General features: G+C 42.0%; 2 long non-coding RNA genes across 2 annotated transcripts; both read right to left on the minus strand.

Moving 5' to 3' along the window:
* Positions 1-936: 936 nt before the first annotated feature.
* Positions 937-2,791, minus strand: LOC115377954 (uncharacterized). Its single transcript, XR_003930088.1, has 3 exons — positions 2,586-2,791; positions 1,830-2,021; positions 937-1,479 (listed from the first exon to the last, which is right to left on the minus strand). It is a non-coding gene; the product is annotated as an uncharacterized LOC115377954 (long non-coding RNA).
* A 9,424-nt stretch (positions 2,792-12,215) lies between these two features.
* Positions 12,216-13,349, minus strand: LOC115377947 (uncharacterized). Its single transcript, XR_003930087.1, has 3 exons — positions 13,307-13,349; positions 13,165-13,233; positions 12,216-13,096 (listed from the first exon to the last, which is right to left on the minus strand). It is a non-coding gene; the product is annotated as an uncharacterized LOC115377947 (long non-coding RNA).
* Positions 13,350-15,214: the final 1,865 nt, after the last annotated feature.

Raw genomic sequence — 15,214 nt, forward strand, 5'->3', positions numbered from 1 at the left:
GACAGGCTAACAGGTAGATGTCAGTGCTACAGGTCAGTGAGGAAAAGTCAGCCTCCTCACAGCCTGAGTTTAAGGGAGAGTCCCCATGCAGGTTCACTTCAAATTCCCGAGAAAACAACTTACTCACATCAAGTTTTTGTGAGACATACCATTGTGATAAACGTCGGTTCGGCTTACAATGGATTCAACTAGTCTTTATTTATTCATTCTTAACAGTTTATGGTATTTATAGAACAGGAGGCTAGAGAATTATAGGGGTCTTATCAGGTGAATGCTCCTGTTTATTTGCTTACACATCTACTCTTTATGCTCACTGTAGCTGTAATGTGTTGCAAATGCAGTATTTTCTTTTGTCTTAACATGTGTGTATTGTAACAGATTGTACTGAGGGATTCACGTCCTGTAGAGCTGCCAGCTGCCAGTGTTGGTGTGTGGCCGGCCCCGCCCTGTGGAACCACGGAGCAGCTCTCTTGTACCAGACTGCCCACTACTCCCAGAAGAAGATCACCTCTGTCCCAATTGTTTACACACAAGAGGACATGTTTATCCAGAGGATTACCTGTGACAATGATATCACAAATATCATGAAGGAGAGGGTTGACTTCTTCTTTTTTTATGTCTTTCTCAGCATATATTTGTCTAATTAGTTTTCCACTATAAGGCAAACAGATCCTCCGCACACTGACGCAAACTTTTACTTAATCACTTTATTTCACTGGACTGTCTGTGTCAGTGTGCGGGGGATCTGTTTGTCTTAGTGTGTCGCACATTCCTGCTGCCTTCCAGCACCTGACTACCTGTGGCTGTGCGAGATTTCATTGATTGTAGTTTTCCACTATGTTGACTGAATGAAATGTCATAAACCTCCAACTTACTGAATGAAATGTCATAAACCTCCAACTATGATTTGAATTAAAAACATACTGATTGAATTACAAATGGCTGGTGTTGATTAGTTGTCTATCAAATATACAAATATGTGCATATTTTAAAATGAAGTAATGAGAAAATATGACAGGCCTTGATACCAAAGTGTTTATGTCAAAGTACCAAAATGTTAACACAAAAAGCAGTAAAGTTGAAGTTACATTAAGTAAAACATACACATCAGTTGAAAAAGAAACAAGTATTTCAACAAATAGTAGTTAATTCAAAGTTAACAATGAAATATCCTTAGTAGGTGAACATACAGATGACAATGAAAGAAACAGTGATGTCATGTGATTGCATTGAAACTATTCTCCAAACGCACACAAATTATGGTTGTTGTCCATCCACAGACTTCTATGTTCTAGTACAAAGCTAGACAAATTAATATGGTACACTTCCAGCATGTAGTAGTCTGGCATAAAGACACACAACAGTGTTCAGCAGTTGTACCAGATGTTCGCTGATATTTGAACTTTCTCATCTTCTCTGTGGTAAGGATAGAGTTGACTAGCTTTGCACTTAACAATATGAAGGATGCAATGGTTACTCCTGTGAAAAAAGGGCAAAACAACGCAAAGGTCAGAAATTTGAGCATTGAGGTCAGAAAGGTCAGACACTGAGGTTTTCATCACCATGTAAATATACTGTAGGTCATTACAGCTAGTTGCAATCAGACTGGGAAATGTGTCTGCTTTTAAATCCTCATAAAACCAAAGAGACATTGTGATTCAAGTTTGACAGCATTTAGGTGATACAGTAAGTAACAATACAAACTTTATGCCTTAACCGGATCTGGGTTAATACCTTGCAGTGAGATAAGATAATTATTTAGTATTATGTAAACACACTATACACACCTACACACAAATACGACTGTCTAGTCAAGTTTAACAAGTTACCATGGTTCTTGGCTTGTGCCACCTCTGTTCTGACTGTGCAGCTGTGCACTGGTGGGACAGAGGTGAGCTTCTTCTGGGAGTAGTGGGCAGTCTGGTACAAGAGAGCTGCTCCGTGGTTCCACAGGGCGGGGCCGGCCACACACCAACACTGGCAGCTGTCAGCTCTACAGGACGTGGATCCCTCAGTACAATCTGTTACAATACACACGTTAAGACAAAAGAAAATACTGCATTTGCAACACATTACAGCTACAGTGAGCATAAAGAGTAGATGTGTAAGCAAATAAACAGGAGCATTCACCTGATAAGACCCCTATAATTCTCTAGCCTCCTGTTCTATAAATACCATAAACTGTTAAGAATGAATAAATAAAGACTAGTTGAATCCATTGTAAGCCGAACCGACGTTTATCACAATGGTATGTCTCACAAAAACTTGATCTGAGTAAGTTGTTTTCTCGGGAATTTGAAGTGAACCTGCATGGGGACTCTCCCTTAAACTCAGGCTGTGAGGAGGCTGACTTTTCCTCACTGACCTGTAGCACTGACATCTACCTGTTAGCCCTGTCGGAGCCTTGTTTGAAACTGTGATCAACATGTAGATATGGGTTAAATACGTTCTATCAAAAAGACACCGGACAAACTACAACAGTAACATCATTAGTGCAGCTGATGACGCTGAAGGTTAACGTTGTTAGCCACTCACTAACATGTACGCTAGTCTAGTCTGAGGCTAACGTAAAACACTTAACTTACCTTCATAGTTATGGAAGTAATTTCACACGTAGAGTGTAAATCCTTTGTCCTTTCCCTTGCTGGCTGTGGCGGAATTAGCCTGAATGATTCGGTTAACGTCTGTCACAGTAATTTTAGGGAGATCAAGGAGGGAGCGGGTGAAAAAGGCAGCTGCTGCTGTTGCGGTAGCCGCAAACCGGAGGTTTATGTGGTGGCTGACGCCGTGGAGCGGAAGGACGTGTCATATAGGCATGCGCGCGCATCCAATGCTTTCTCGTGCGCACGAGAAACATATCTGAAAAAAAAAAAAAAAAAAAAAAAATTCCCCATGTGTTTTCTCGTGCGCACAAGAAACATGTCTAAAAAAAAAAAAAAAAAAAAAAATCCCCTTGTGTTTTCTCGTGCGCACGAGAAACTATCTCGTGCGCACGAGAAACAAACCTAAAAAAAAAAAAATTCTCCATGTCCCTTTAGGGGCTCCGTATACACCAGACTGTAGAGCCGCTGCAGGGGGGGAAGTAATTATGAAGCTGGGGTTAATATTCCGGGGAAACACTCAGATTTTCCGAAAGTCAAGTCATAAATTTAAAGGAAAAAACTCACTAAAGTATGAGAACAAATACTTCTTATTATACAACAGGTAGATCTGACCGAGTAATCTGATTGGTCAATCAGACGTTTAGAATGTGCTCAAATAAGCATGACAGCATGGCTAGCCGTGCTCAAATGAAAAATACCTCATCACTAAAAATATTACTCTTATTGCCCAAGTCTGTGTGGTTTCCATGGCAACACGAAACGTTTCACTGAAACCCGCATCAAAAGCCGCTGTCAATTTGTTTGCCTGCATAATGGACCGTTTGGTTGTCAATTTTGATCTATTTGGCGACCTAAGTTTGGATAAATGGCTGAACGAGGAAGACAAGACAGAACAGAAAAAGCCGAGATATGCGAGAGTGACGAGTGAATAGCTGGATCAGCTGGAGAGGTCAGGAAATGAAGCCAGTAAGGCCCGGTCAATGTCTTGGGCCGTCAAATGTCTACAAGACTACCTGCAAAACACCGGGCAAACAGTTGATTTTTTCAACTGAAAGTAAAGAAGAGCTCCTCCATGAATTTTATGGAGCTTTAATTTCTATAATAAAGAGAATGAAATGCCTCAGCAGAGTCAGCACCACGGACAGTACCTGGAATATTTTCCACAGAGATGTGCAGGCTATAACTTTGTTCTTGTTATTAATATGTTATTAATTAGCCTATTAATCGTTATCAATTTGTTTAGTCTTTATGAGTTTCCTAGGCCACTGATTTAATTAATTTGTCGATTTGTTTGCATCTGTACATTGAAATGAACATTTCCTAGATCAACACATCTGTAAAAACGTCTTTATTTCACAGGTATAACAGCCTGAAAAGGTGATTAGTAAAAGCCCCTGAAAGGTGGGGTTGAAATTATATAACTCTGTTCAGCCTTAACCCCTTACTGCCTGAATTTATTTACAATTATCTAAAAAAAAAATTAAGTGTTTGTGTTTTTGCCTTCAAGCAGATGCTAAATTAAGTGGAAATTGTTAATTTGAATATAGCACATACAATAGATATAAATTTAGGTATGATACAAATAGGCATTGGCATTGAAATTGAACAACAACATGTTTCTGTACTGTCCTCTAACCTTTTCACCCATGCATCTTACCTGTGAAAAGGTGATGACTGAAATGCACTCAATGAACCAAACGTCAGATTTACAATTACTTCCCTTGCACACCCCTCTCAAACCCCAACCCCCATGCGCCAGCAATTTCCCCTACGGGAACCGCTACTGTTTACAATCAAATAAGGATACTTATACTTATGTATTGCAAAGCATTTAAGTATATGTGCGGTAATATACTTATATATTCATAACATTTGATGTATATGCACAGGAATTCGAATTTCTACAATATTGCACCTATTGTACACACAATATTATTCATGTGCAGCCATTACTTCCTGATGTCGCAAAAATGTGACAAACCAGAAATCGGCAAATACTTCGGCAATTTTCATCACATGTAGTTTATTCTGATATATCAGCAGTAGAAGCAACCAATAAGCTGGTGTGTATTTTTATCTTAGCAAAGTTATCTCAAATTTGGACAATTTGCCGAGTTTAGCAGCCAAAATCCGTGCGCTCTCGAGTGACTACTTCCTGTTTCATCAGCTGGCTGTATTTTACACTCCAACCTCTAGTTGGTGGAAGAGTGCTTCCAATACAATTCTTGGTATGTGTGAAATATGCATCAACAGGCTTCAGTGGGATAGGGGAGAGTGGGGTAAATAGTGCCAATTTTTACTTAAACTGCCTTTAAAGCAAGGGGATTACAGTAATGCCTCCAACTAAAATATGCACATATAGTTTAGGATGTTGTGCATCCCTGGGAACAATCACTTTGGATCTTATATAAACTGTTTGAGAAATATAGCTTTCAAAAAAAAAGTGGTTTTGTGGCACAACTTGCCCCCGGTGTGGGGTAAATTGTGCCATGAGAGAGAATACACTGGGGTAAATTGTGCCATTGATAATTGAAGTAAAACAGATCATTTTAATCTCACAAATGATAATGCTATACAAAGGCAAAACAAATTCAATACAAAATTATTTATTTAACATTTATTTCTTATTTTAACAAGATCACAGGCCACTTTTCTATAACGAGGCCTAGCGCCACATGAACACATACCCAGAACAAAATAAAACTTCCAAAATGAGCACCTGCAAATCATCTTCATCTGAATCTGAATAGTTTTAGTGATCAAAGGTAAGAAAATAATGTACAATAACAATAAAATACAATAAAGTAATATATAGTATATAATCACAAGTTGTGCCACTGGCACAAATTACCCCAAGGCCCTTTGGCACAAATTACCCCAAACCCACCATTTTGAAAAAAATGCATCCCCCAGCTGTTTTGAGCTAACATCATGGTAACTGTATGGACTCATGGTGTAGCTTACTAAAGTACTAAAACCTGTGTGAACTGTTTTCAAAGTTTTCTATAATTGTTCAAACACAGCAATCAAAAAACCTTGATCATAGAAATTTTACTTTGGAGGGCAAAAAAATGTTTTTTGAACTTAAATGTGCTTACCTCTCAAGCCATGTGTCTCCCTTCTTTGCAGGATCAGTGAAATGGATGCCTCTTCAAAAATATGTGGTCACATGACCAACTTCTTCTATAGTTTTCTAGATAACAGGGGTGGCACTACTTGCCCCTTGGCACAAATTACCCCACTTTCCCCTACATACACCACCTTGGCTGCATTAAGACCGGAAGTGGTTTGTCGCGAATTCATCCACAAGGGGTTGTACTGCTTACTTTTGTTACTTTTGCTGCTTAGCAACAATGAATCAGAGCTGATGTTAACTTGGAGTGACACATCCCCAGCTGAAATAAAACTGCCGGTGAGTTTATTAAAAGATAGATGTTTTTTCTGGCGCCGACACTGGAAAGCAGTAGCCTACATTTAAATATAACTGTTAATATAAGTTGGTTGTAGATAAAAATCAGCTGTTGGTGAGTCGTTGTCACGGAATCTGATAAAATGTAAAATTGATGTAAAAATAAATGTAAATGTAAATGTAAAAATGTAAAAATGACTGAGAAGTCGGTAGAAGTATAACTCAGTCCATGAAAAAAATATTTTTTCCAGCGGATATTCTAGTTACAACATGATTGAGCTTGCAAAGCAATTTTGTGTTGCTATGTGTGGTATTTATTCAGTTTGGGGAAATCATGATGTCTAGAAAACATGATAAGCCCAAGTTGGCTGGCTGACTTACTTACTTAGACTTAGTTCATCTCGTTCCTATTGAAACAAGGCTGTTTTAACCCACGTCTCGCAGGTATAGCTTGCCGTAGGAATGACTATGGACATGTACAGGCGTAGCTTGATGGTCATCGTGATAGACTTAGACGACTATATGTTGTGGAGCCGTTGGAACACTCCTGAAGCTTTGCCAATCCTTGTCCGGACATCCTTCTCCACGTCTCCTACACTCAAGATGTTGCTGCCAAGGTACGTGAAGTTTTGGACGTATTTGATGTTGTCTTCACCTCGCGAGAGTGGTGCGTGGTGTTGGTCCTGCCAAACAGACATAGCCTTGGTTTTTTCATGGCTAATCAGTAGGCCAACCATCCCTCCGTGCTCGTGGAGATTGTTGGTCATCTCTTGGAGTGCGCTGTGGGTGTGACTCATGAGTGCCAGGTCATCTGCGAAATCCAAGTTGGACAGTCTGCCTTGCCCCCACTTGATCACAAAGTCTGTTCCAGCAAGAGTCTTCCTCATCATGAAGTCAATGACAATGAGGAAGAGTAGGGATGAAAGGATACACCCCTGCCTCACACACACAAGAACTCACCTGCTGACAAGATTATTGCTCTCTCAGAGCTAACTATTGATCATTCTTGTTCTTCTGATGCCTAATGCTTCCCCTCATCTCTCTCTCTGTGTGTGTGTGTGTGTGTGTGTGTGTGTGAATGGTTGATGTGTGTTTTTCCGAGTGCGTGCTCTGTCTTTTGTTGACCTAGGTAACATCATGGTGTTGGTGGTTGTGTGGCTTGGGTCCCTGGCTGCTCCAGTACATCTGGCTCCCCTCGGCATCCTCATTCCTCATCCGCCAACTGTTTTTTACCTTACTTCCTTTACATTATGCATGTATATTTTTTGTTGTTTTGTTTTCTGTGCTTACATCTATTGCACATCTGTCCGTCCTGGGGAGGGATCCCTCCTCTGTTGCTCCCCTGAGGTTTCTTCCTATTTTTCTCCCTGTTCAAGTGTTTTTTTAGGGAGATGTTCCTTATCCAATGTGAGGTTCCAAGGAGAGAGAATGTTGTATTTCCTGTAAAGCCCTTTGAGACAAATTTGTAATTTGTGATTCTGGGCTATATAAATAAATAAAAATGAATTGAATTGAATTGAAATTGAATTGCTGGAGAGGATGAGGCCGACTCCATGGGTGTGATGGTCTTGCTTCCCAGAGTACAGAACAGTTGATGGAGCAACTGTTCTGTACTTTTGTACAGAACAGTTGCTGTTTTGTACAGCTGTTTTGTACAGAACAGTTGCTCCATCAACTGTTCTGTACTGCTTGTGCTGATCGGTTGTGTTAACAAAAAAGGTGAAATAACTGAAAACATGTTTTATATTCTAGTTTCTTCAAAATAGCCACCCTTTGCTCTGATTACTGCTTTGCACACTCTTGGCATTCTCTCGATGAGCTTCAAGAGGTGGTCAAGAGTGGCCTTTTTTTGTTAAGTACATAACTCCACATGTGTCCATTCATAGTTTTGATTCCTTCAGTTAGAATCTACAATGTAAATAGTCATGAAAATAAAGAAAACGCATTGAATGAGAAGGTGTGTCCAAACTTTTGGCCTGTACTGTATATATACACACACACACACACACACACACACACACACACACACATATATATATATATATATATATATATATATATATATATATCAGGGGCGAGCGGTCATAATAAGCTATAAATGCAGTGCATGCCCAAGCCCTTCAATTAAAATCTTTAAAATGTTGGTCTCCTAGTGTGTCCTTTTATAATATACCTTATTTCTATCATTTTGGTTGCAAACCGCGGCCTATATACACGTATCTATCTCAGTTTGCTTGCGAAATGCTGGAAAGTTGACAGCTTGTCGCGCGCATGCGCTCTGTGATACTGAGTATTGACAGTATTTTTGTAGTCGGTGTTTCCTGCTGGCGTTTTGAATGGAAAATAAGCTGTCTGCGAACCAGCTTTTCAGAAGACGCATGAGCAACACGAGTAGCTACGTAGCAGCTCGCTTGAAATGTTCAGCAGCAACAGCAAGTCATTCACTTGACAGCTAGCTACCGTTAACGTCGTTAGCTGGCTAGCTAGTACGGGAACGTTAACATTAGTTTGGTCTTTCATCTGCATCGTGCCAATCAAAATGGGTGAAAATACAACTTCAATTGAGTAACCTGGCATGTTTCATCGATTTAGGCTACTGCAGGTGTTATGAAAAAGAGGTGTTCTCTGACGTTTATCACTTTGGTGCGTAGCCTGATGGGCAGTTGGGCATGTTTCTGTGTCATTTCATTGACCATGTAGGCTAGCTGGTGACTTTGCTGTGTGTTTGCATCACCCCGTGGCACGTCCCAATAGTTCCCATCTCATGGTAAATTCCAACATTTTGTTGGTAACACTGTGAGCATATTCATGTGTCATTTGCTTGACTCTGTAACTGGTTATCACTGCATCATCCGTCTGTTCTAACAATTCCCGCTTTCATTTACACCTTAAATTGCAACACATTGTTGTTGGTAACATTGGGGCAAAATGCGCACGCGTGTCTATCAAAATCGAGTTGTCAAGTTGATATAGTATAGTTAAAAACCATATTATGCGTTTTTATTAATAAATAAATGCCCAAAAATTTTCGAGCTCGCACCCTCGCAGCCGCTGGCATGAAACTGGGACCACAGCATGACTACACAAAAACGTCACCGCTCGCCACATGTGTTTGTGTGTGTGTGTGTGTGTATATATTGCGCCCCTGTTTGCAGCATTTGAAATATAAAGAATAATGAACAACACAATCAACAAAATATCCATTTCTAAACTTGTACACAACCAGTTATTTCTATCCTGCGTATTCGACCGTTTGAATGAAACGACCAAATTGATCAACCACACACGAGAGAGAGCGAGGGGGAGAGAGAGAGAGAGAGAGAGAGAGAGAGAGAGAGAGAGAGAGAGAGAGAGAGAGAGAGAGCAGACGGACCAAAACACTAGCCAAGCTCCAGGTCAGTGCACTCTGTAGCAAAATAGATAAACAAATGTGGCAGGATGGTCATTTTCCTCCCCTTTCCCCTCCCCCTCGCTCATTCCACACCAGGTGTGGGTCATTGCATGGCACTGATTGCGGGGCGGAGTCGCTAGTAATATAGCTGCTCAGGTGTGTGTTTATTTAGCGTGCTACCTTGTCTCCCTGGGGGCTGACGCGCGGCGCGGCGCGGCGCTCCGTGTGGTTTGAACTGTGGCGGTTGGCGTTGCTTCGCCGGGTTCTCTTCACCTCTCTGCAATTGTAAAGCCCAACACACACCGGCAGCGTAGCGTCGCGGTGTGTTAGGTGACGTGCGTCACCTGACGCACCCAACACAAACTGGAAGCGTTGCGCTGTAGAATGTCAATCGGCGTTAACTGGGAAAAAAACTACATACCACGGAAAAAAGACAAATCAACCAGATCAACCAGCATTGTCTGACAGGCTACCATAACGTAATATCCAGTGATGGGCAGTAGCTTATTGATCAAGTAGTGCGGTAGTTTCAGTTATGTTTAAAAATGGAAAACCAGGAAAAAACGGTGCATATAACGGACATGTTTACCGCAATATATCCTTCAAACCAGCAGAGCGCTCATTTGTAATGTTAACTAGATCTGTTTGACTGACAGTTTTATTAAAATACAGGAAAGAGCCACAGAAGTAGAGAAGAAGAACAGCTACGGAAGCTGGGATGGACATCCGGAAGGGAAAAAAATACGCTTTTTCAGGCGCGTCCGACACTGGAAATAGGACAGCGGCGTAAAAGGTAGCGGCGCGGCGCGTCAACGCGCGTCTAGCCGCCGCCGGTGTGCGGACACACATAGAAAATAATGGGGGCGGCTGTTTGACGCGCGTCGGACGCCGCCGGTGTGTGTTGGGCTTAAGTCCCTTTTTGTTTTGTGGTGTTCGGATTGTTTCTATGGTGTCTGGGCATTACACCTGCTTTACGTTGTGCTTGCAGTCGGGCTGTCTGCGGATGTGTGGGATCGGAGTTGTCTATGCTGTGGTCCACTCTCTTCTGCATTTTTTAATTGTGGCCTGTTGCTTTCCCTCTCCTCTCTGGCGGGGAAGCGGTGCCTGTGCTCCGTGGTAGGTGGCCTATAGCCAGTTTACGCCTCTTCATTCACATTTTAACACATGACTGTAATTGTTTTTTTTTGTGTGCGCATTTCGCAGGCACGCTTTGGCCTGGCGGTGAGCTGCGGTGCTCCACTCTCCGGCAGTCAACGCTCCGGTGCATCAGGACTCTACTGTTGTCTTGTCTATGATCTTGTCTATTGTCTTGTCTTGTCTATCATCTTGCTACTGTTGTGCAGCGGCCCTGGTTCGAAGTATATTGTTTGCTCCTGTCGGGGCATCAACCACGCCACCGTTCTGTTTTATTCCTTTTGTTTGCTGCCAGTGACTATTTCAAGTGCCGTGCTGTAATTGGCCGACCTCCCGCACCACGGTGCGCTGGGACGAACTACGATTGGCCCACCTTCGTGTCAGTTATCAGTAAAGCTCTGATTCACTTTATTTTCTTTTATATTGCTTGTTGGTGTGAATATTGTGTTCTTTGAGTTTATTACTATTTGCTTTGCTTTATCGTTTATTTCCTTTATTAACTTGTGTGTTCTTTTTCTTGTGTTTGATGCTTTGTTTGATTATTTCAAAGTTTAAGTGTGTTTAATCATTGCTTTATTCCTTGAGTTGTTTTGAGCCCGTTTTGAATTGTGTAATTGCCTTGTTTCCTTTTTTTGTTTTGAGCATACTAGTACTGGCTACCCCAAGTGAGAGTCTTGTAATTGCAGTGTTATAGCATTCCAAAAGAATTAATTGTCACTGGTTGTATTCTAACTTGTTTTAACATTTTGGGTGTTAATAAATCTATTTTTATACTGAACTTCACATCTGGTCTGGGTGCATACGAACCTGTGTCCTGTAAATTAACTTCCTGGGGGTGAAATTCCCCCAGGTGGCGTTGTCGAGCAACACTCAAATTCTAATCTTCAATTAATACATTCTTTCAATCACCTGCTTTGCCACACATAGCCTACTTTCTGCCTGGAAGTGAGCAGGTCAGGTCAGGATATGAAGCTTTGTAATCCGACCTCGAGCTTCATTGTCTTTTCAGCCATGCAGTCATTTTATAGCTAATGTTAGACAGAGTGTAGCTTTGTGGAGTCTGTAGCTACTAGCTAGCTAGCAGACAGAAAACTAAAGGAAGTCCAGACCGTCACCGCAATCTTGCGTTATAGCCAACCGACTTCAAATGTTTATTCCCTGCCTCTTTAAGGCTCACTCACAGCCAAGCAGCCGGCATTGTTCTCGCTAAAATAATTAAAAAATTGTTTGGCATCCATATTTGAAATTAATTCACTTGGATCAAGTTTTTTAATAGACTAACGTTAAGTCTCTCACTCACTTCCCTCCCTTGTGCGGCACGTGAACGTTCCTTGGTTGGGATTGGTCAGGTTTTAGGCAAGAGGAGTTCGATTGGTTAAAGTAATATCAGGTAAGCCAATAAGATGCATAATAGCCCGGGTGTGTGTGTATGTGTGATATGCATGTGTAAACATGTGGCAGCCACAGCGATGCAATGCGCATTTAATTCAGAATGATCAGATGATCTTAAAAGTTGCCAGACAACGCCACCCTGGGAATTTCACCCAGAGAATTATTTCTTCCATATACTGACACACAGGTTCGTCACTCAAAGGGCAGGAGACGTGGGTTCAAAAAAAGTACAAAAATATTTTATTTTACAGTTTTAAAAATATACATGTTCTATTTAAAACCACCATTCACACGGGGAAGGGAAAAAAGGGAACCTTATCAGGTGCTGAGGCTTACCGGTTGGACAGGGGCTAGTGAAAGGGAGAGGGATCCACCAAACCAACTAAAATCACCCACGCACACGTGACACACACTCTGTGAAGTGAACCAAATCCCAGGGAGCACAGCACACACGAAGAGGGGGGACCCGCCACCCGGATCACCAGCGCCACCACCAGCCTTCAGCAACTGAAAGGATAACAGAAATTAATGAGGGAGAAATAAGCAAATCAACACAACAAAACCCACTAACTGAACAAAATATAAATGATAGCAAGATTCGAATTAATATAACAAATTATACAATATAACAAATACCCAAATGGAAACAAAACACAAAAAAAGAATAAACTAATCCAAATAAAAGAAAAGAATATAACTACCAGTCAATCACACATTTAAAAAGATCAGTCCATAATTAGCTCCGGCCGACCAACCACCAGAAACAACAGCGGAGCCAGCGGCCGACAAGTTGCTGGAGACAACAGCGGAGACGGCGGCCGACCAACAGCCGGAGACAACAGCGGAGACGGCGGCCGACCAAATCGGCCGGAGACAAAACAGGCGGAGACAAAGCAGGCGGAGACAAAACAGGCGGAGACAAAGCAGGCGGAGACAAAACAGGCGGAGACAAAACAGCAGCGGTCCCAGTCAGCTGAGCGTGACGTCAGCAGCGTAATTGCTAGCAGCTGATTCCAAATGCACCTGTCGGAGACAGCATTAGCATTTAACGCTAAACGCTGGACAATATGGTTGCTACGAAAAGTAAAACCCATACAGACCAGTCAGCAGCGGCGGACACACACACATGAGGAAGGAAGAGAGCCCAGGCATCCACCAGCACTTTACCTGCGACCACACCAGCGTTAGCTAGGTAAAAGCATGCACGATAACGCCAAGAGAGAGAGGACACCTACCACAAGCCAGGAGTGGGGCGCACGCACAGACAAGCGGAGGGTACACACAAGCCTGGGAATATGGTCGCTCTGCAGTGCAAAATAAATGCCTTAAGCATCTCATTGACGAGACGAACAATCAAAAATACAGCACGAGACATACCTGTTGCAAACCAACCCCTAACACAAGCGGAGGTGACGCAGATGGGAGCGCAAAGGAAGAGGCGGGGAGAGAGCCACTGCTTATATACTCCGCTCCTACTCAGTAATTGGCCACCAGCGGCGCACCATACTATGAGGCAGGTCAGTACATACAAACGTAATGCATATTTCTATACTGCTACAAACAGAATGACTCAAAGAACTTGTAATTGACTTTTTTTTCTTTATGTGTAATCAACTTGTTTTTCGGTATGGTCATATATAGGCGATTTTCAAAACTTTCCACCAATGGGATTCCTTGGGACTTTTTTTTCCCTCACTCAGGACAAACTGAGGATAGAGAATCAGTTGAGTTTGCTTCTCTTGCAATTTGTCCTAGGTGTTTTCATAAAATGACTGGACTATTGTGGGTCTTTGGGCCTTCAGTTTGGTCCTCAGCAGGTGAGAAGCAGCTCAGCTGGGTTGAGGTCTGGGGACTGACTCGGTCTTCTTTGCTTTCAGTAATTCTTGGGTTACTTTCGCAGTATGTTTTTCCTCTCTGACCCCACCCACCCCCAGCATGGACTGTTCTCCTGCCTGGCGTCTGGCAGAAGGTTCCGCAGCAACCGCTGCAGAACAGCCAGACCCAGAAACAGTTAATTCCCCATAGCCCCCCCTTTTTTTTTTTTTTTTTTTGCTTTTTTAGTCTAATGATGCTTCACCTGCACAGACATCTCTTTGGATCACTTGTTGAGGGTTTTGATAAACAACAACCAAACTGAACTTCATTTTCTTCATTTGTTGTAAAATAATGAGGGAAAGGGAAACTGCTTTTAGTCAGGTGTCCAGTTACCTATGAAAATGGGGTAACAATGTATAAAACTGGTTGTAATCCTAAAAGGGACCCATGAAACCAGGACCCTGAGGGTGATGTTATATGACTGTATGATCCCGAACCACAGACGGCAGGAGAAACCGAACCACCTCAAATCCGTTTATTACGAGATGTTTAAGAATGGTTATTTTTGTTAAATATGTTGTAAATATGTTATGAACTTGTTTCCCTGGGAGCGGAGGGGTACTGGCTAAGTTCGCTAGCTTGGTACCTGGTTGACTGAGGACTTTGGGGCGGGGAGGGGCTCGCGGCAGCACCCGCTGCACGCTGAGAACAGGAACTGCAGAGGAACGATACGTGTTTTCATGTCAGTCTCCAAAATACCAGAAAAGTCTCCAATAACACCAAGAAAAGTTGCTAGATTTGTCGCTAGTCGCTTTTGACAAAAAAAGTCACCATGGGGAGTTGGAAAGTCACCAGATTTAGCGAGAAAGTCACCAAGTTGGCAACACTGGCAAAAACAACGAAGATTGCATTTTTCAGGCCATGGGGCCTTTAAATATGTTGTGTCTTTGAAAATGTCTTGCAATACATGGAATAATATATTGGTGAAACATATATAATGCAATATACATATTGCATCAATAAATTTTAATATATGGAATGATACATAAGTAATTGTGCATTTCAGATATTGCAATATATTGGAAAATATAAAGACTAGTTCCCATATATGGAAATGTATTATCTAATAGATCACATGATATTTTCCAATATACTGCAATATATCTTTGTTTCGTAAGGGTAATTAACTCACTTGTTTATCACCACACCAAAACCAGTTCTACAGCTGGCCAGTGATTGTGAGGTACATAGCGAGCATGCCATTCAGTCCGGCAGGGCATTTTTCCAGGTCACAGAGGTATAAAGGTGCGGCAGGTCAGGCGCGTAGCCAGGGGGTTGCTTGCAGTTGCTATAGCAACACCAAAATGTGGCCCAGCAACCGCAAAGCAACCCCAAGGCTGAAAACTAAAATGCAAGGTTTTTTTTAGTAGTGTTATTTAGTAGTGCACGACGCGCAGCGGACTAAAATCA

Source organism: Myripristis murdjan, chromosome 3 (assembly GCF_902150065.1).
Source record: "Myripristis murdjan chromosome 3, fMyrMur1.1, whole genome shotgun sequence".
In the NCBI taxonomy this organism is placed as follows: Eukaryota; Metazoa; Chordata; class Actinopteri; order Holocentriformes; family Holocentridae; genus Myripristis; species Myripristis murdjan.